This window comes from Pogoniulus pusillus, chromosome 12 (genome assembly GCF_015220805.1).
Source record: "Pogoniulus pusillus isolate bPogPus1 chromosome 12, bPogPus1.pri, whole genome shotgun sequence".
Taxonomy (NCBI): domain Eukaryota; kingdom Metazoa; phylum Chordata; class Aves; order Piciformes; family Lybiidae; genus Pogoniulus; species Pogoniulus pusillus.
This window is the reverse complement of record NC_087275.1, coordinates 7,895,294-7,918,620: the sequence shown is the minus strand read 5'-3', so window position 1 is coordinate 7,918,620 and position 23,327 is coordinate 7,895,294. Positions and strand designations below refer to the sequence as shown.

General features: G+C 41.7%; 1 protein-coding gene across 1 annotated transcript in view; it reads right to left on the bottom strand.

The window, feature by feature from the left end:
* The window catches only part of ROBO1 (roundabout guidance receptor 1), an 861,053-nt gene that overhangs the window by 229,316 nt on the left and 608,410 nt on the right, over positions 1-23,327 (bottom strand). The window lies entirely within an intron of this gene.

Below are 23,327 nucleotides of genomic sequence, written 5' to 3'. Positions count from 1 at the left end.
TGGGATTTTTACACTGCCAATTCTTCTGGTACCCAGATAATGCTTCCTATGGCACTGCCTCCCTAATCATCCTGTCACAAAGTGATGCTCTGAGCCAGGTCAAAAAGGAGAAGGTTCAGGGCTAGGCTAGAAGATAGCACTTACTTTGGAAACACAAGTCTCAAAGAATCCAGAGTAGCTCTGACTGTTCTTTGTGAGCCAGAAATATGCTAATTGTCTCTGTTGAAAAGATAAAGATAACTCACAGTATCATCAGGGTTGGAAGAGACCTCACAGATCATCAAGTCCAACCCTTTACCACAGAGCTCAAGGCCAGACCATGGCACCAAGTGCCACATCCAGTCCTGCCTTGAACAGCCCCAGGGACAGCGACTCCATCACCTCCCCGGGCAGCCCATTCCAGTGTCCAATGACTCTCTCAGGGAAGAACTTTCTCCTCACCTCCAGCCTAAATTTCCCCTGATGCAGCCTGAGGCTGTGTCCTCTTGTTCTGGTGCTGGCCACCTGAGAGAAGAGAGCAACCTCCTCCTGGCCACAACCACCCCTCAGGTAGTTGTAGACAGCAATAAGGTCACCCCTGAGCCTCCTCTTCTCCAGGCTACACAATCCCAGCTCCCTCAGCCTCTCCTCGTAGGGCTGTGCTCAAGGCCTCTCCCCAGCCTCGTCGCCCTTCTCTGGACACGCTCAAGCATCTCAATGTCCCTTCTAAACTGGGGGGCCCAGAACTGAACACAGTCCTCAAGGTGAGGTCTAACCAGTGCAGAGTACAGAGGCAGAATGACCTCCCTGCTCCTGCTGACCACACCATTCTTGATGCAGGCCAGGATGCCACTGGGTCATGTTCAGGCAGGTATCAATCACGCAGACATTTTGGAACAGACCCATCTCATTTTGAGACAAATAGCTGCAAATAGTTTGATAAAATTAAACCACAAAAACATTTAATTTTATAAACTTCAGAGGGTTATAACTGTTTCTTCCACTGGTACAAAGTCTGTAACTGTGTTTGCTTTGCAAATGCATTCAGAAAGGCAGTGCAAAGTCTGATTTATTTTGACCTATTAAAGTTTCATTAGTTTCAACATTTTTTTGCTACTGACACCATCCTGATTAGTTACCGATAAGCTTCTGCCCTACTGACAGAATCCTTTTAGTCAGACTGTAAGCCAACTTGTGCCGGGGTAGGTATAGGCTGGATGTGAGGAGGAAGTTCTACACAGAGAGAGTGATTTGCTATTGGAATGGGCTGCCCAGGGAGGTGGAGTCACCATCCCTGGAGGTCTTCATGAGAAGACTGGATGGGGCACTTAGTGCCATGGTCTAGTTGAGTGGCTAGGGCTGGGTGCTAGGTTGGACTGGATGATGTTGGAGGTCTCTTCCAACCTAGTTGATTCTATGATTCTATGACTGGTAAAGAGCACAAATCCTATGAGGAGAAGTTGAGGGAGCTGGGCCTGTTTAGCCTGGAGAAGAGGAGGCTCAGGGGTGATCTTATTACTGTCTACAGCTACCTGAAGGGGCATTGTAGCCAGGTGGGGGTTGGCCTCTTCTCCCAGGCAACCAGCAATAGAACAAGGGGACACAGTCTCAAGTTGTGCTGGGGGAAGTACAGGCTGGATGTTAGGAGGAAGTTCTTCCCGGACAGAGTGATTTGCCATTGGAATGGGCTGCCCAGGCAGGTGGTGGAACTGCCATCACAGACAAGACTGGCTGAGGCACTTAGTGCCATGGTCTAGTTGACTGGATAGGGCTGGGGGATAGGTTGGACGGGATGATCTTGGAGGTCTCTTCCAACCTGCTTGATTCTATGAAATCCTAAATTCTACCCATAGGTTACCTTAAAATGGAAACATTAATTCACAATGGACAAAAAGTATTGAAAAAAAAAAAAAAGATAAAAATATTTTCCTGTGGTTTTCCAAAAGCATTCCAGAGAGGTTGCTTACATGACTTTGAAATTGGTTTGAGCTATGGGAAGTCCACAGCCTGAGATGGGCAGCTGAGACAGCAACAGAGATGAAAAGCTTTTTAGCTTCCAGATTCAAGGCGGAACACAGCTGCTACAGCTGGTCCTCTCAGATCTCAACACTTACTGCAGTGATTGAGAAAGCAATAATGGTTTACGTCTCTGTTTGAGGAATGCATTAATAAAAACAGTCTTGAAGTAGAATGAAAAAAAAAAACCTTCAGAGTAATTAATCAAACACCAAGCTTTTTAGCTACAGAACTTTAACAGGCCAGTTTTAGGGAAATTGGCTTGTGTTAGGTCCTGAATTAGCACTTGTGCTAGTTTGAGCCTAGCTAGAATGTTCTGGTGAGAACTAGATTACAGGCTGTGAAAAGGAAACAATGGTGATGGCTACTTCACTCATAGGCTTGCTGAGATGTATAAGAACAAGAACAGAAACACAGATAAGGGAGTCACTGACTGGGCTTTGGGATGAAGCTCTCTCTCTCTCTAACCTAACCTGCCATCTGTGTGACTAATCCATCCCTGGCCAACCCTCAAAACTATCTTAAACATAAAGCAAGATGTGAGGTAAGGTAGAGGGGTGGGAGGAAGGTGGAAGGGTGGTTGGGAGCCCCTCCTGGGGACTCAGGTTTCTGGGAGGGCTGTTGTGTTTCTGTATTGCTTTTTAACTTGCATATTTCTCTCTATGGCTGTATAGATTGTAAATATCTGCTTGTGTGTTGTGCTAAGCTGTAAATAATAAGCTTCATTCAATTTCCAGAGCTGATGAGTCTAGCCTGGGTGATTTCCAAAGTGGTGGTGGTGGTGGGGGGGGGACGGACAGGTAACACCCAAACCATCACAGCATTTCTGCATGCAATTGCCATCAGTGTGAGTCAGCACAATCCATTTTTTTCTTTTTGAATGGCAGTTAGTTGTTTGTAGGAAACTCAACAATTATTTTAACCAGTATGTGGCAGCATATATATGAAATAATTCTCATCATTTCTTACAGAAGGCCATGGAGCAAAAATAAATAAAAATAACTACCATTAAATGTGGGCCAAGGCAGACACCATGGGAGAGTGTGACAGGAGGCACATTTACACATAAACCTCAGCAGTAACTAGCCCAGGTGGAAAGGACTGGAGAAGATCCTTAGAATCATAGAATCAACCAGGTTGGAAGAGACCTCCAAGATCATCCAGGCCAACCTAGCACCCAGCCCTAGCCACTCAACTAGACCATGGCACCGGCTGCCCCATGCAGTCTTTTCTTGAAGACCTCAAGGGACGGTGCCTCCATCACCTCCCTGGGCAGCCCATTCCAAGGGCAAATCACTCTGTCTGCCAACAACATCCTCCTAACACCCAGCCTACACCTACCCCAGCACAACTTGAGACTGTGTCCCCTTGTTCTATTGCTGGTTGCCTGGGAAAAGAGGTCACCCCCCACCTGTCTACAATGTCCCTTCAGGTAGCTGTAGACAGCATTGAGGTCACCCCTGAGCCTCCTCTTCTCCAGGCTGCACACCCCCAGCTCCCTCAGCCTCTCCTCATAGGGTTTGTGTTCCATGCCCTTCACCAGCTTTGTTGCCCTTCTCTGGACACCTTCCTTGCTTGCACATTCTTGAGAAAGCCAAGCAGTGAAGGAGAAGAAACATAAACATGGATTTTGGAGACAATAAGGATCCTATGCCATACATTTAACCTCAACAACACTGCTTATTTTGCAACTTACCCATAAATAATGGGTTTAAAACTAAATGGAAAAGCTTCTGGAGGAAAATTACCTACTCAAAATTATAAACAATCTTGAGGGTTGAAGGTCAGCAGTTGTACTTGAGGGACGGTATCACAGCAGAAAATTCTTTCCTTAAGCCATCAAAACATAGCTTATGAAGTTGATGACCCCTCTGCCATTAGCCAAACCAACAAAATTTTCTTGTATGCTAAATCATCCCTAATCAGTTTTGAAGGCCTTTTCAATTATTTTCTAATGAATGTAGCACTGACTATGATGAAAAGTGTCTTTCAAGACTTTATCCACAAATTCTCTCTCTTCCTCAGTAGTGAATGCATATAACCACTTCCAGCAGAGTAGTCACAGTACTAAGTTAGCTACACCACATAGTAAAAATAAACCTAAAATAAAAGCTGCAAGTCAAGACGCAAGGAAACACACATTTAAAAAGTAAGAAAAATGCAGACCTATTTACTGACAATTTGCTTTCTCTATATAATATGATCAGTGTTGGCTTACATCACAGGATGGATAATGTAACTTTACCAAACCATCACTTCTGGCTCATGCTATTTCATTAAAACAGTAAACAGTGAAAAAAGTCCTGCTTCACAGTAAACCTCATTCAGGAGCCATGAAGGAATAGATATGGCATAAACTACTGCTACAGCACAAAGAAACTATATATGCTTAATTATGTACCATATACATAAGGCTGAAGTTATGTTTTGATCAAAATATGCTGAAGAAATCTGTCTTGTTTGAAAATAATGCAATCATGCATTCATCATTCATCTCCATAAAGCAGGCTTTAAAACCAACAAAATTCATCTTTCTTTTCCCCTTTTGTTACTTAATTATGAACTCTTTTTTTAAAGGCTTATTTTTCAAGGCAGCATCTCTGTGTCTACAAATGGATTTTGTACACTGTCTTGCAAATGCTCAAGAAATAAACTTCACAGTTACTGGTAAATAACTGTTGTATGCTTTCAAATGCATGTATACACGCTTGAAGTTTGTGTTTTATACACAATGTGGGAAGTAATTCATTTGAATGCTGCTGGTTTTAATTAGCCTATATTTGGAAGACGGATTTCAGATAAGCTGCTTTCAGACACATCCTCAAATTTCAAGAGGTAGTCAGGGGGGGAAAAAAAGGCAACCTCCCTGAAAAATGCAGACATAGGAGGTAAATATTAATTAGTTTACATCAGGATTCTAGGTCTACTTAATTAAGTCAATAATTGGTGACTGTGTGCCTGTAATTTCTTTCTACTCTTCAAAAGTCTATTTCTTTTCAAGCTGGCAACTGGCTACCATATTTTGGGCTCTTCAGCCTTTCAAAACCTCCTGTATCAATATGAGCAGCTCTGCTAGTTCACTGCAAAAGATTAAGCCTCCACTGCAGTAGCTTCATTACATCCAGCAGTCTGTAAAGAAGCATCACATTGCTTATTTCTGTTGTTTTACATAGCATACACTGCAGTTTTCTAAGCAGATATCAAGAAGCATTAGCTACAGCCAAAAGCAAGAAGACAGTGTCACAGAAGGAACAGCAGAGCAAGTCCTACAGATCAGAGAACATCTGGCCCTGACAGGGAGAAAGCTTAAGCCTCTGAAAGCTTTATTTCCCATAGGATTCACGAGCAGCTCACACTGCTCACGTTCTAATACTATGCAGGTAGAACAGACTTCAGCAAATAAGTGGCAAAATACTACAGAATAAAGTGCAGATCGCAGGCAACAGCTCCTTAGTCTTCCTACAGAAGATTGCTACTCTGCTCTAGTTCTGGATTCAGTTTAAACCTGTTTTCAGTACCAACCACACTTGGTTCTCATGAGCCAGGGATCTCATTACAGAACACTACTGCAGTGACAGATACTCATGAAAATTTCAAACGTACAAACAAACAAACCTCACAAACCAAAATGAAATTAAATTGTGTTGTACATTAAGACACAGCTTCAACTCTCAGATGTGCAGCAAGGACCAGGAAAAGTCTTTTCATTCAGGGAGCTAGAATATTAACATATTGCAACCTTAATAATTCCTTTAAACAAATGGCATTAAAATACTAAGCTTTAAATGTCCAACAGGTTCAACAAAATTGCCTTCAACATTTTTATGCCTTAGCAGAACTATCTGTTACTGGGGTTTTATACTCTTTCTTCAAACTAAGGGTAGCAGCAGCAGGTAATTCCATTTGGCTGAGTATTAAATGGGATATTTTGACTTGGGAATGCTTCAAGTCAATTACATTACCTCCTTCCTCAGAACTGATATTTGGCCTATGTCCAACAGCTGATTGCTACAACTGTACTTAGCATTTAGAGTGAAAACCAAATCTCTATGACCACAATGGAAGTATTCTTAGATGAATGTTGAGATGCTGGAAGGTGTCCAGAGAAGGGCAACAAAGCTGGTGAGGGGCCTGGAACACAAACCCTATGAGGAGAGGCTGAGGGAGCTGGGGGTGTTTAGCCTGGAGAAGAGGAGGCTTAGGGGGAACCTCATTGTTGTCTACAACTACCCAAAGTGAGGTTATAGCCAGGTGAGGGTTGGTCTCTACTCCCAGGCTACCAGCAACAGAACAAGGGGACACAGTCTCAAGTTGTGCCGGGGAAAGTATAGGCTGGATGTTAGGAGGAAGCTCTTGCCAAAGAGAGTGATTGGCATTGGAATGGGCTGCCCAGGGAGGTGGTGGAGTCACCATTCCTGGAGGTATTCAAGACTGGCTGAGGCACTTAGTGCCATGGTCTAGTTGATTGGACAGGTCTGGGTGCTAGGTTGGCCTGGATGATCTTGGAGGTCTCTTCCAGCCTAGCTGATTCTACATTTCTATGATTCTTTTTGGTAAATGTAAGCAAGATATTAATTAAAAACACAACATTACCAAAATTTGTGAGCATTCTTTCTATGAAGAAAATTCCTCAGACTTTGCTATTGTGTTCACAGATTCTTGTGGGCAGCAGTAAAACTGTAAATAGTTATGACAATGCCATACTAGTGATGAGTCAATCCAAGCATTAACGAAGTCAGGAAACATCATGATTTGTGGAGAAATATGACCTAAAATGTGGTGTTATTTTGGGCATCCACGACCAAAATTTGAAACTGGAGGAAAACAGAGTTGTGGACTGGAAGATGGAGATGAACAGCAGACAGACAAGTTTGTCTTCCCCCATTATTTCTCAAGAGGCTTTGCCGTGGGATAGTTGTTGAAAGACACTTCTCATCTCACCCTCCATGTCAAAATCAGACAAATACTGGCTACAACCTAACCTACAAAGTGTTAAACCAGGATCTGATCTACGCTAAATTCCAAACCTACCACTTGGTATCATAAGTACATTGGGCTTTGCATGCAGTCACAGACTCTAGACCTCTGTTCTATCAAATTTCACTGTCTATTTTAATCAAGCAGACTGTTCTCCAAGTGGATGATCACAATCATTCTTGTCTAAGACAATCCATTAAAATAAGTGTCTGCAACAAACTGACTTCAGTTTAGCAAACTAATGGAAAAGTACTTGGATTAACATCAATACTAGAAGTGGCACAAGTATTGACTTTGTGTTTCTGCTTCTGTTCACACAAAATCTGCTAAACCTAAGCTTGCTAGAAAAGCAAGGGAATGGGCTAAAGCACTTGTGATGGACACAATCACTGCATTCCAAATATTCCCATTAAGAGCAGAAAAGTAAAAAAGCTTCAAATCATATCAGAGAATCAACTAGGTTGGAAGAGACCTCCAAGATCATCCAGGCCAACCTAGCACCCAGCCCTGTCCAATCGACTAGACCATGGCACTAAGTGCCTCAGCCAGGCTTTTCTTGAACACTTCCAGGGATGGAGACTCCACTACGTCCCTAGGACAAAGAAAGGTACAATTATAGTAAATGACATATCAGACTTTTCCTTAAGTAGCCTTTTCCTTTTATTTTCCCCCTTCCTCTGAAAAGCCTACAATATTGAGATATTCTAAGTATGTGCAGTCCCAGCAATATTTCCAGGCCACACAGTATCCATCTGGAATACCAGACATTTAAAAATATCATCCCTAAAAGAAAGTTAGGAAAAGAAGTCAATGAAAGGTAGCCTTACTGGTTAACATCTAGCATCTGTAACTAGTTTCTTCTCCTAGCTAAGTTCAACACTGAAAATGACAACATTAAACAGGTATAATTCTTCCATAACTAATAATTTCTTATAAATATTACAATTAACTCACAAACATTCTGCATTGTATACAGCACGAGCATAACACCTATTCCTATGATTCAAATGGCCTTTGTACAAGCAATAGATTGATTTGGTGCAAGAAGCTAGCAAAGGAAATGCCATTTCTGGAAGACACTCAAACTTTTTAATAGTTACAACCAATTTGCAGCCATTCAGGTTCTTTCTTAGAACTATGCCACATTACATTTAAGGTGTTCTAGTATATTTTAAGGCAGCTTGAAAAGAACATTTATCTGTTTTCCACTCAAAATGTAGTTGGCTGAGTTGATCATTTCCAATTAAATCATATTCCTTAGCACTCTGAACATTCCTTTTTTAACTATTACTTTGGTTTTGTGACATGAAGAATATCATAGAATCAACCAGTTTGGAAGAGACCACCAAGATTATCCAGTACAACCTAGCACCCAAGCCCTAGCCAATCAACTACACCATGGCACTAAGTGCCTCAATCAGTCTTTTCTTGAACACCTCCAGGGATGGCAACTCCACCACCTCCCTGGGCAGCCCATTCCAATGCCAATCACTCTCTCTGCCAACAACTTCCTCCTAAGATCCAGCCTAGACCTCCCCTGGCACAACTTGCACCTATGTCCCCTTGTTCTGTTGCTGGTTGCCTGGGAGAAGAGACCAACGCCCACCTGGCTACAGCCTCCCTTCAGGTAGTTGTAGACAGCAATGAGGTCACCCCTGAGCCTCCTCTTCTCCAGGCTAAACACCCCCAGTTCCCTCAGCCTCTCCTCACAGGGCTGTCTTCCAGGCCTCTCACCAGCTTTGTTGCACTTCTCTGGACATGTTCCAGCCCCTCAACATCTCTCTTGAACTGAGGATCCCAGAACTAGACTCAGGACTCAAGGTGTGGCCTGACCAGAGTGGAAATGCCACAGCCTAACTGTTTTCCAGCACATTAACAATAGAATAACCTACGTACATTTTCATAGGAAATGCATTCTGAGAGAAGAATATGAAGAGCTCCAAAAGTCTCCAAAATGAATGGCAATAAGAAAACTCAGTCCTGGAAAATGCAAATATTGTAAGCCACGTTATTTACCTCCCTTTCAGTAATTCTCTGACAATGACTGCAGCTACTTAATGAAGGCATGCATATGAGTATTTCTTTATTCACTTACAACCAAAACTTTATCATAGTCTAAATAATTAAACTGTATGCTTTCAGGAGAGATAATAAAGGTATCATTAATTTCAATCAAGAATGAATTTTAATCACATAGACCTACACTTATGTCATAATTTGCCTGCAATTTCAAAAGCATTTATCACTGTTACAATTTTTAATAGATTTTTAGACCTCAGTCTTGTAAAGATTTATGCACTAGAAACGTGCTTCAGTGTTGCCTCCCAATTCCCTTAGAAAGAAACCGTGATTTATATTTTAAGTTTGCAATGTGTATTAAAACTCAGAAATATAATTAAATTCTAAAGGAAAGTTGGTTGGGTTTTGGTTTGTTGTTTGTTTTTTTTCAGGTTGAAGTAAATACAGCAAACTAATTTTGCTCTTTTTTTTGGTTAAAATTATTTAGACAAGCTATTACTTCTTTGTTTCAGATGATAAGAACACACAGGAGTGGAGACCACGGCTGCTTTTGGCAAATAACAACTGATTGTTTAATGCAGACTGAAATGTACAGATTGGGTGCATATCTCTTAAGTTCAAACAAGAAAACCAGTTCAACAGTCAGATTTGTAATTTCTCAGCCTTAAAAAACAAACTAGTTCCTGATACAACGACACAGCAGCGTCAGCAGCTGGTTCACAAGGCTAAAGGAGATATCTCTTCTTACCTCTGGAGAAAATAAACTCACAGTTGGTCTTTAAGTTTACTCCTTTGTTATTTAGACAGGCTCTTTTTTTTGTCCAGGTGTTTTGAGGGTCTGCAGCCTCTCTTTTAGGGTCATAATTGGCATTATTTGTTCCCCGGGTTTCAGGACTGGGGAGACCTGGGAGTAGAGCCCTGGGGCTCAGAGACTGCAGATGAGCAGCCCCAAAGGGCATCTAAGCAATGCTCAGTGAGAGCTAAAGGAGCTGTGGGGGGCAAGAGGCTGGGGCCGGACTCTTGTCAGTGGTGCCCAGGGACAGGACAAGGGGCAGCAAGGGGCACAAAGTGGCAGCCAGGAGGTTGGATGTGAAGAGGAGAAAGTTGTTTGTTGTGAGGGTGCTGGAGGCCTGAAGCAGGCTGCCCAGAGAGGCTGCGGAGTGTCCTTGTGTGGAGAGCCTCCAAACCCCTCCTGAGCATTGTGCTGCTGGGCATCCTGTGACCCCACTGTGGGTGCCCTGCTTTAGCAGGGGGGTTGGGCTAGATGACCTCTAGAGGTCCCTTCCAACACCACCCTGCTGGGATTCTTGAGCTTTAGGGAGCAGATGCCTCCAAAGCAGGGACTCTTCAGTCTGAAGGTTTGCTGGAAGGAGCTGAGATTGTTTAGCTTGAAGAAGAGGAGGCTGAGAGGGGACCTTATCACAACTGCCTGAAAGGAGGCTGATATTTTAAAAAATCATAGTTAAACTATGACCATATTCCTTTGAAGTGAATATTTAAAATTTTGCTACTAAGTAAAAAAGATTAGGAGAAAAACTTCATTTGGACATATTGTTTCTTTTGAACTATTCTATAGCTCCGCTGACATTCACCCCTGTGAAGCACTACGGTGCAGACAGATGAACGCAACCATACTGGAGTAACCACTTAAAGCAAACACTGAAAGGCAAGAGAAACATTATGTGAATGCTTCAGATAAATGAGTCTGACCATTCCTCATCATCATCTATACAACTCAGCTAGATAAGAGAGAACCTGCATTGTTGAGAAAATGTTATTATACTCTTTCATAGAACCATAGAATCAACCAGGGTGGAAGAGACCTCTAAGGTCATCCAGTCCAACCTAGCACCCAGCCCTGTCCAGTCAACTAGACCATGGCACTTTCCTTCATACTTATAAATTAATCCAACTTATCTATTTCAATTTCATACACACAAAAAGTATCACAGTATCACCAAGGTTGGAAGAGACCTCATGGATCATCGAGTCCAACCTTTTACCACAGAGCTCAAGGCTAGACCATGCTGTCTAAGTGTTTAGTTTTGCCTTCAGCTGTGAGACAATCACACAATTAACAACTAATGTCTCTTCCCTCCTAAAAGCACAATAAAGTAAACAATCTCTAAAATTCCCAAACTAATTAAAATCAAACCAAACATAAGTATCTGAGTCTCAACTAAGTACTCTCCTGCATGGGAATAACACATTTAATTTTGTTAAAGAATTTGCAGCTCAGGTTAACAGCAATTGAGCTCTATGCCTTACAATCACTGGATACAGAAGAGAAAGTGCTTGCACTGATTTGAAAAGAGCACTATGTGCAAAGTTACAGCACTTTCATGAAAGCTTGTCATGGCTACTCTCCAAAAGGACCTGAGCACTGCTCTTACCTCTAATTAAAACAGAACATTTGATTCCCTGTTTCTGCCAATTTAGACAGGATAAAACTTCTGAAGCATTAAAAGATACCACAACTAGAAAACGTGTTAGAGTTCAGAACAGCAGCAATTGCCAAAGAGCTGTCCTGCAGTTCACCATCTGAGAGTTACTGTGTTGTCACTCCAGCAGCAGCATACAGCAAGCAGACTTGTGAAAAATAAATCAGGCAAACCAATGACAATTGACAACATATTTTTCTTTCATCTGCATAGAGGAGAGAGAATAGAAGGGAAAACACAAGAGAGCTAATATTCTAAGAAAAAGAAGGAGAATGCATATATTGTTTAAATGAATGCTATTTTTTCCTAGAAGGCACTCTCAGTCATACAACTGATGCACAGAGTTTTGCCAAGAACTAATGAGGCAAAACTTTGACCCACTGGGATCCTATTCTTTTGGAGTTAAAAAGAACACTGAAAAAGTGGTCAAAACCCCTGCTCCTCCAGCCAGTCTGCAGCAACATCTCCGCAGCAGGACACATAGGGGTGGACTCTACCACAATATGCACAGTTTCTGCATGCAAAGCACCTCATGTGCCTAAAAAGTATGAGGCTGTCTCTCAAGTTGCTGGCAATTATTTTCTATAAAAACATACAAGCTTGCAATGTTGCACAAGAGCCTTTTATCATTGAGTAAATATTTGAACTTGACAGTGTCTTTGTGTTGCATAAAAAGTACAATAGAACTGCTACAAAAGCTCTCTCCAGGCAAGACCTACAGTCCTTGAAGATTCAAAATGACTAAAGGCTGTGTACTCTACTTCTAAACTGGTCTGTTCATTTACAGATCAGTCGTCACAGTCACAGTATCACAGTATCACCAATGTTGGAAGAGACCTTATAGATCATCAAGTCCAACCCTTTACCACAGAGCTCAAGGCTAGACCATGGCACCAAGTGCCACGTCCAATTCTGCCTTGAACAGCTCCAGGGATGGCGACTCCACCACCTCCCCGGGCAGCCCATTCCAGTGCCCAATGACTCTCTCAGTGAAGAACTTTCTCCTCACCTCCAGCCTAAATTTCCCTTGTCATAGCCTGAGGCTGTGTCCTCTTGTTCTGGTGCTGGCCACCTCAGAGAAGAGAGCAACCTCTTCCTGGCCACAACCACCCTTCAGGTAGTTGTAGACAGCAGTGAGGTCCCCCCTGAGCCTCCTCTTCTCCAGGCTAACCAATCCCAGCTCCCTCAGCCTCTCCTCATAGGGCTGTTCTCAAGGCCTCTCACCAGCCTTGTCGCCCTTCTCTGGACACCCTCAAGCATCTCAATGTCCCTCCTAAACTGGGAGGCCCAGAACTGTCATTTTACACTACATATCTGAAGGCAAAGCATATGCCATCACAGATGAGCACCGAAATGGCAAGACTAACTCCATGATTGCCTGGAGGACTCCTCCTCCACCCAGGAATTGCTTAAAAAGAAATGTTGCAATATTTACATTTGTCTAGATGATGAAAGAGCAGCGAGGGATGATGGAGTGTATCACTTTGGAATTTAGACTGTGATTTAGTGGATTTTACATGAACAAAGCATTCTGAATTCGGTGTCTGCCACATGGATCACTGGTGATTCAGAAAATATTCCAGTGGAAAAGATACACACAGAGGCCCTTGTTAGCATTTTGGCAACAGATCGTTTGGGTCTTTCTGCCAGGCGTGCAGAAGTCAAACTGGCACAACGACACGCTGCACGCTGTACATCCTGCACGTATCTTTCAGCTGTGATTGCTCTGCTGTAACAAATGGCATCTGAGAACCCATAAATATCAGTAAACAGTTCCAGCCCACTAATAGCTTGTCTCTCTCTTCAGTTTGGCAGTTTGTACAAATAACATCAGGTCATTTCTGCCGTTCTCAATAGAGAGTATTTGGCTTTAGGGAAGGGCAGACATAAAAGAAGGAAAAAATGGGGAGGGTAGTGAGGCTGGAAATCATAGGGAAAAAAAGGCAAAACTCAAAAATAGAAAGATACTCAACTTGCCTTTTCTAAAGCTGATGAATATATGCAGAATTCAACTGCTGTGCTGTAGTTCTACAGACTTAACTGAGCGATTGAGAGCGACGAGGACCACACACGCCTGACATTTTGCTGCTACTTTCAGGCAGGAAACATTAGCAGCCACGCACCCTCCACAGGCTGCTAAGAAGTCCTGTGGCAAATCCTCTATTATACAACACACTTTTCAGTCTTGTCTGTGTTGCTGCTGCAAGCCCAGCAGCATGGATGAAAGCAATCTAAATCTTCTTCATTCCACTGCTCAAGCTGGTTGTAAGTCACAGAACGTTTCCAAGCGGGGAAAGCAGAAAAGGGCAAGGTTCATAGTAGGATTTACAGAACAAAACATCCCTTTCACTCACTGTAACTTGGGAGAATACTTAGACCAAACCCAAACAAACAACAACAAACAAAACTTCTGAAGAAAGAGTGGAAGAAGTTCAGTCATCTGACTGCCCTAAACGCTGATAAACAAACCTGATAAAGTTAATCTCCTGCAGAACTACTGTAGAAAGAATAACTCATGTAACACCCCTGGTTACTCTGATGTCTTTATCTGTGGAAGAGCAGTGACCCCTAAATGTCTTTGACCTACTAAGTGCTCACAGATCAAACACTCAACAGCTTTTACTACATTTTCAAGTTTTTGGTCCTTCTAATCAGATGCTGATTCTTGCCCACTCCTGCAATGAATACTTCATAATATTCAGCTAAATACCATTAGATTCAGAGAGTATCAACTTTTGTGGATTATATGCAATATATTCTCCTCATACAAATATAATAATCCTGTTTCTTAAATTCTTATCATTTGGCAATAACCAAGAGATTGGAAGGAAGAGATCAGACATAGTAATAACACTTAAATAATCTAACACTATGAAAAATATATGGAAATTTTTAGTCTGTAGCATTTTAAGTGCATACACTTCTTTCTTAAGCAATATTTCTTTATACCTGAAAGCTACACTTCATATATTACGTTTGGAAGTTTATACTGACAGTAAGTACAAAGTGAAAACACTGAACTTCTTCAATGACATTCCATGTCACACATTTATCATCCTGGCAAGGAAATACTATTTTTAACACAGTTCCAGATGTGGTATAATTTTTCACAAAGATAGATATTTAATTATAAATTGACCGACTCTACTATATTAAAATGAAGACAAAAATATTTATGTTAAGTACTGAAACCAGACAGAGGCTTCTCAGTTCAAGAGAGATGCTGTGGTGCTGGAATGTGTCCACAGAAAGGTGGCAACGCTGGTGAGAGGCCTGGAACACAAACCCCATGAGGAGAGGCTGAGGGACCTGGGAGTATGCAGCCTGGAGAAGAGGAGGCTCAGGGGTGACCTCATTGCTGTCTACAACTACCTGAAGAGATGCTGTACCCAGGTGGGGGTTGGTCTCTTCTCCCAGGCAACCAGCAACAGAACAAGGGGACACAGTCTCAAGTTGTGTCATTTGGAAGTATAGGCTGGATGTTAGGAGGAAGTTGTTGCCAGAGAGAGTGATTGGCATTGGAATGGGCTGCCCAGGGGGGTGGTGGAGTCACCATCCCGGGAGGTGTTCAAGAAAAGACTGGCTGAGGCACTTAGTGCCATGGTCTAGTTGATTGGCTAGGGCTGGGTGCTAGGTTGGACAGGATAATCTTGGAGGTCTCTTCCAACCTGGTTGGTTCCACGATTCTATGACTGGTAAAGATTATCCAATACCAAAAAAATAGTGACTGTAGGAAAAATTATTCTCTTAGGTTCTTGTCAGCAGTTCCCCAAGTAAAACTAACAGGATCCATCTACCCAAGCACAGTAATCACTTGAAGTTTTGTAAAACACTTATTCACACTAATATTCAGTTCTGTGGGTTTCCTTTATATGATGACCAAAGGTTTATAAAGGCTTCGTGAGGAAGAACGAAAGAGAAGATAAAGACAATAACTCATCAGAAGGCAATAAAATCTAAACTGAAAACTGTCATTCAGTGCAGTAAAGTCTTGTAAACATAACTCAGAAGATCATTCTTTGTTTCACTTTTACTGTTGTGGGAAGTACAATCTTATTTTGAGCTTGTCTCTACCTAGCAGTAATTAGATGTTAATAACACTTAATGACTCGCTTTCCAGTTGATCTACTACTTGAATGCAAAAATACTATGCTAAGTAAAACTCTGCCAAACATGCATAGCTAATAAATCCACAGTATTCAAAACAGGGATTGAAAAGGTAAACATGATTTACAATGTGTGCCAGTGAGTAACTTTCTTTCCCACAAACTCAGATTTGATGATTAGGTTTTTGGTTTTTCAAGCCAAAAATGGCTTGTACAGAGGGAAAACAAACTGTAGCATCTTATGAAGTGCAACAGCTCAAGAACAAGCAAGTGCATATCAGAATGAAACAACTACAACACGCCACTAAAGTGAGTTAAGTATAAAGAGTCAATCCTCTTTAAGAGATGTGTTACTACTCTTCTCAATTTTGTTCTGGAAAACACATTACCTTTTGAGCTGCATATTACTAAATCACTTTTGCCCAAACAAATTCTAATGACAGAATTTTAAATGGAAAAATGAGCTTCAGCTTTGGTTTTGCTAACCTTGCAGACAGACTGGGAGGATTATGAAAAATTCACAAGCTTATTGTCTCATCTTGCAGAAATGAAACTAACTGCCCACGTTCACTCACAATAGCTATCTGAAATGAAAGCTGTTGAAAAAGAAAGCCTTGGACACATGATTTGTCACTACATACCTCACACTGTGACTTGCATTGAACAGGCTTGCAGGCTTCACTGAACCTCCTTCGTCCTAAGTGTAGAAATAGGATCCCAGAAGAAAAGAAAGAGACAGCAGTGGTTGTATCTCCTCTTTCTAATGTACAGAATAAGCACTGCTTGGAAGCCAAAAGGGGGATGCAAGTTTTGATCTTTCACTGAAGAACCCTCCCTGTGATATTTTGATTTGAAACTATTTTCAAATCAATAAAATTGTCCCAACTTGTATTAGAGGAAACAGTACTCTGTACTTCCTGTGATAGCAGCATCTGCTGCATTTGAGATTTAAATGGAGTGAAAAAATAGCAGGAGCATGAACACTAATTCCTTTGAGATCTGTATCTGAACGATAGTTCACAGGAACTAAATTAGAATGTTCACAGTCAGTGCAAGAAAACTAGCAATGTAAAAAGCACTCCATAAAGACACTAGTGATTTGAACACTTCAATTTGTCTAGGTTCAGCATATAAATTTATTTGTAATTGTTAGTGCTTAAGTAAAACTTTTTTTTTTCAACTAAACATAGCCAGTTACACAGTAAGCTTTTCTAAGGCAAAAAGGGAACCAGCAGGCCAGTAAGTACAGCCTCCGCTTGAGCATTTCAAAGTCTCGCTCCAGTAAAGCCCTGATAAAAATAAACATGAAAGACTTCTGAACATTGTTCACTGCTGTGAAGATGGGAAATTATGTGGTTCACTAATGCTGCAAACTAGCCCACAGGAAATCTGCTAGAGTTGAGCTGCCATAGGAAATGTGTAACAGATACTAAGTCCAGGCGTTCTAACTGCTCTTCTCCTCCAGTGCTGCACGGATGGCTTGGAAGAGCCAAGTGCCACCCTTCACTGAGGACCACTTGGTGAATAACAGATTGATGCAGAAATGTGGGCAGTGACACCTCTCATTCATGACTCTGTATGAAGACTTCCAAGATGTTTTGTATTTCTGTAAATAAAGGTGGAGGAATAAAAGCCAAAGGGAATAAAACATCACAGGAGGAAGTCTTATTAAACAGCCGACTTCCTAGGTGGCTGTTTTATCAATTGCTCTTAGCTAGACACAAAGAATGAACAGTGATATTTGAAACTAGCAATGTGACACATAAGGCATTATTTTAGTTATTATAGGTAGTGAATTTGTTTTAGATTTACTGGATAAGAAGCACTAAAAAGATTCCCTTCTAGACTGCCTTCTCAGGAGGCATGTGCATCAGGAACGGAGAAGGGAAGGAAACGCATATGCCAGCAGAGGAGAAACCCAGACCACTTCAGAAAGCCAAGGACAAAGGACAGCTTGTCAAGCAAGATAAAACCTCAACTACATTTTTGCAAAAACCTTTCCTTGCCATATTAAGTAGTGATTACATCTTGGCAACGTTCACATGCAGAAAATGAGACTGTTTAAAGTTAAAAAGAAAATGACATTGTCCAGTTCAAAAGCCAAACCTGTCAAGTACTGGCTAAAAGGAAGTTGTTTTGTTCTGACTCATTCAAGACAGGCAGCTGGCAGGAGACTAATCTGATGTCTCTTTAAATATTTTAATTCCAAAGATATTTTTTGGGACTTGAATGTACTTTCCAAATCCTGCGTAAAAATGGCTTTGCCTCTTGATGAAAGGGGCAAAGCTCAGAATAGAGTAGCAGACTTGAAATATTTGGCTTTTCTGTCTAACAAGCAGATGTTTTCTAAAGTAAGGCTATGGTGTGAAAGACAGTCTGTCTGCTGAGTGCTAGCATCAGAAACAAATGGTCGAATTTATCATCTGAGCCAAGTATCTTATAGCAAACCACTGAAAGTGATAGGACAGAATTCCAGCACACAGTACAAAAACCCTCAGTTTTTACTGTGTATTAAATCTCATCTGATATCCAGAATGGTTTTATATCCCGTTTAAAAGTAGAGAAAACCAAGACTATCTACCATTTATACCACCTCACCTCTACGGTGCTAGTTTGAAGCTCTTTTTGGTGAGAAGGACTTATTACAGGCTGTGAAAGGAAAACAGTGGTGATGTCTACTGCACTCATAGGCTTGCTGAGGTGTACAAAAAACAAGAACTCAAACATAGATAAGGCACTACTACTCCTACTGGGGAGCGCTGAGCTGCATCTCTCTCTAATCTCTCTGCCGTTTCTCTGATTAATCCACTTTGCTTCCTAACCCCCAGCTGAATGTCCATCCTTCCTTAGGTCTGTGGTAAGGTTGAGATGGGCAGGGGGAAAGTGAAGGGGTCTTTGGAAGCCCCTCCTGGGCACTCAGGTTTCTGGGAGGGCTGTTGTGTTTCTGTATTACCTTTTACCTTGTACATTTCTGTCTATAACTGTATCTACTGTAAATATCTGCTTGTATATTGTGCTAAGCTGTAAATACAAGCTTCATTCAATTTCCAGAGCTGGCTGAGTCTAGTCTGGGTGATTTCCAAAGTGTGGAGGGGCAGGCAACACCCAAACCATCACATCTACTCAGTAAAGAATTGTGACTCTGTGATACTGAAGTAAGATGTACTGCAAAGAAATCGTTGACACTCTGTTGGAAGCTTTTTGGCTGTCAGTGGTGATTACACAGAAATCACATTTAGTTTGTATTGTTGAGTACTTCCCATTATGTCAAAATCACAGCATGCCTTCTCAGAGCTTATGTGTTAATATCAGTTTCTTCCAAAATGCATTGAGATGTTTTTGATAGATGCATTTGACCTTTAGGTAAAAAGCTTGGATTTTCATATGTAGTAAATTGTATTAATTCCCTGATAACCAAATCTGCATGAAGTATGACTCTGAAGTATGTAAGAAAGATAAAAGGTAAATACTACTTGTATTGGCCTCCAAGTTGAAGTACTTTTGGAATACACTTTGAAATAACTGAAATAAAATAGGAAATTCAAAAAACTCACATCTGACCCTAAGCAAGACTTATCTACAGTAAATGAATTATTTAACTCTGTCAAATGCAATGAAATCTAATTCAACATTGTAGTGATCACAGGATGTCAGGGGTTGGAAGGGACCCAAGGAGATCATCAAGTCCAACCCCCTTGCCAGAGCAGGACAATGCTATCTAACACAGATCACAGAGGAACACATCTAGACAGGCCTTGAAAGTCTCCAGAGAAACAGACTCCACAACCTCTCTGGGGAGCCTGTGCCAGTGCTCTGTGACCCTTACAGTAAAGAAGTCCCCCCTTGTGATGAGGTAGAACCTCTTCTGCTGCAATTTACACCCATTGATCCTTGTCCTATCATAGGGAACAAGTGAGCAGAGCCTGTCCCCCCTCTCCTGGCCAGCCCTCAGAAACTTCTAAACATTTATCAAATCCCCTCTCAGTCTTCTTTTCTCCAGACTAAAAAGCCCCAGGGCCCTCAGCCTCTCCTCATCAGCCATGCCCTCCTGTCCCCTAATCATCCTCCTAGCCCTCCACTGGACTCCCTCCAGCAGATCCCTGTCCCTCTTCAACTGGGGAGCCCAAAACTGAATACAGTATTCAAGATGAGGTCTCACCAGGGCAGAGTAGAGGGGGAGGAGAACCTCCCTTGATCTGCTGGACACACTCCTCCTAACACATCCCAGGGTCCCATTGGCCTTCTTGGCCACAAGGGCACATTGCTGTGCCATGGTTAACTTGTTATCCACCAGGAGCCCCAGCTCCCTCTCCACAAGGACTGCTTTCCAGCAGATCATCTCCCAGCCTGCAGGTGATCTCTTTCAAGAAAAGCCTATAGTGCAGATTTGGACAGCTTCAGTGTCTTTTGCCAGCAAACACAGTAGAAATAGTCTCTGTTATTTTACCAAGAAATAAAAATTATATGCATTTCAGGATAATTAGTGCAGTCTGGAAAACTGATCCAAAGTGCTTTGCCTTTCATATTATTTTTATGTTTCCACAGAATCAACCAGATTGGAAGAGACCTCCAAGATCCTCCAGACCAATCTAGTACCCAGCCCTAAGCAGTCAACTAGACCATGGCACTAAGTGCCTCATCCAGGCTTTTCTTCAACACCTCCAAAGACAGCAACTCTACCACCTCCCTGGGCAGCCCATTCCAATGGCAAATCACAGAACAATAGGTTGAAAGCGACCTGAAGAATCATCTGGTCCAACTTCTCTTAGGAAAAAACTAACAAACTAAAAGCAAACAAAAATACCCACCCCCAGCCCATACTATCATTTAAAAAAATCATATCATAATTTCTCACTTCATTAAAATAAACATGAAATGCCTTTACCTGACATTCAGCATAAGTGAAACACTTCAGATATGAATCAGTGCTGTTGAACATTTTCCCCTCCATTTCAGTAGGTGATTACAAGTCAGAGAGAAAGCAACTGCACTAAGTTGCACACATGCTGGAACTGTAACGAAGTTCATAGAATCAACCAGGTTGGAAGAGACCTCCAAGATCATCCAAGTCCAACCTAGCACCCAGCCCTGTCCAGTCAACTAGACCATGGCACTAAGTGTGCCTCATCCAGGCTTTTCTTGAACACCTCCAGGGACGGTGACACCTCCCTGGGCAGCCAATTCCAATGCCAATCACTCCCTCTGGCAATAACTTCCTCCTAACATCCAGCCTATACTTCCCCCGGCACAACTTGAGACTGTGTCCCCTTGTTCTGTTGGTGGTTGCCTGGGAGAAGAGGCCAACCCCCACCTGGCTACATCCTCCCTCCCCTCAGTTTTGTTGTACTTCAGGGCCTGCAGCATTTGTACTGTATCAGATTTCTATTATTACAATGTCATCATCAAAGTTCAAAACACAACACTGAAGGTCTTCAGACATGAATGTTACTCAACATAAACTGTAGTATTTTGCAGTATCCTGCATATATATGTTTATAACAAACCTAGAGGACTAGAAACAGAAAATCTTCAGGTAAAGACAAAAGACTCTGTTGGATGAGACCAACAAATCCTGAAGGAAAGAAATCCCAAGCTAAGCCCAATGAAAAACTGGTTTAGCACAAATGAAGAATGTTCATTCTTAGACTGAGAGTATCTGCAGAGCTGCATCGGCATTCGCCTTACACACGCAAAAGATGTTTCCTTTATGAGGTCCATGCTTTATTTTCTGGCCCCAAACAGGGCACCTTGCTCACCAACAGAGTGACAAGCCATCACATCAAGATACAACAACTGTAGCTCACCCAACCAAACACTGCACACACTCCAAACTGCCAGAAAATGGTTTCTGCAAGATGAAAGTCTATATGAAATTGCTAGTTGAAAATTCTATCTCACGCTCAGTGAGCAGACAAAAAAGTACTGAATGTGCTGAAAAAGGAGCACATTCAGCTGTATCTCCCCTGCATTATTTTACATAAATATTGGATTTGGGGTTTTGACAGTGCTTATTTGTGGGGTTTTTTTGACCAAAAAGAAGTCATTAAGTTGAGGGAAGCATGGGAGAAACGGGCATGGACAAAACCAGACGTTTGCTCTTATAAACTAGAATCTACTATTTGAATGCAAAGCATTGACCAGAAAACTGGGACATTAGAATCTCAGGGGATTATTTTGTACCACAGCATCTTCCAAACTTATGCACTTTCTTGGATAAAGTTTTTCTTTCATCTCAACAATAAGAAACCACCTATCTCTTTGCCCAAGGCGAGTGCCAGTTAGGTGCTGAGAGCCCTACAAACAGAGATACAAGAACAAGGGGACACAGTCTCAAGCTGTTCAGGGGGAAGTATAGGCTGGATGTTAGGAGGAAGTTCTTCCCACAGAGAGAGTGATTGGCATTGGAATGGGCTGCCCAGGGAGGTGGTGGAGTCACCGTCCCTGGAGGTGTCGAAGCAAAGCCTGGCTGAGGCACTTAGTGCCATGGTCTAGTTGACTGGATAGGGTTGGGTGCTAGGTTGGCCTGGATGATCTTGGAGGTCTCTTCCAACCTGGTTGATTCTATGATTCTAAGTGAAATATCCATATAGGCATGAATGCTGATTAGTTGACAACACACTTCAGAACAGTTTTTGTTCATCTTAGGTAAGTCCCCATTCATCTAAATGCCCACTAAGGCATTTCTGAAGTCACACAAGGCATCCATCCATCCATGTATAGCAGAAGGCCTTTTCCACCTTAGAGTTCATCTTTGTTTGCACAGCATTTGTGAAATGCCATGATTACTCTCTCAGAAATGTACCTATCAAAGATATTTCACTCAAGCTACAAAACCAATCCAGACTAACATTCAAGCTGTAGTCTACACCATGCATGCACTTACCAAAGATTTACTTCCCCCCCCCCCCCCCCCCGATAACTGTATAATCTACTGATCACAGAAGTTTGCCCTTGTGATGCTAGGAATAGTAACTTTGGTATGAGTGAAATTAAAGTTCATGCTAATTTTTCTGGCCAAATCCAATACAATCCTCACATACCAGCTCCACAATTTACAAAGTAGATTTGAAAAGGTAGGTCCATTTCTCTGAAAGTAATGATCTATGCAAATTCTGTGATGCAATCAGACTCGAGAATCTGGTAAGTTTGTAAAAGCAGTATACAGAAAAACCTAGTAAGAAAAAAACAACCAAACCACCTTAAAATTTAGGGTGATTTCAAAACATGAGTAAGTCTCTCTAAAAGATCAGTGGTACCTTAGTATCTATAGAAGTACTACGAGCACTAAAATGGTTTGCAGTCTGAACTTAGGTATTAAGTACTTGGAAGATACAAGAGTACAATCCATAAATATAATCTGTGTGCATTAAAATGAAGAAGTGGTTACTATAATGATAACACAGGTTGTAATTGTACTTCCAGCAACCTTATTGTGAAAGTTCTGACTTCTCTCAAACAATCATGTACTCTGAAAAGAGGACAGAAACACTTTTACAATCTGCTTCATTTAAAAAGTCTGGAATTTCAGTAGGGAAAATAAAGTTCCATTTTTTTAATAATTACAAATATTGTAAGAAAAAAAAAACATTTTGAAAGCTACTTATTTAGATGTTCTGTCTTGAAGCTTTTATCCTCTTTTGGCTTATTCCCACCTCTTAAGAAAACAAACCAATAAAACCCAGAAAACCAAAAAACACATGGGAGGGAAGGAGAGAAAGAGAAAAATCCACAAGGGAGGGAAAGAAGGAATGGGGAAGGAAACAACTACTAAGTAAAAACACATTAGAGT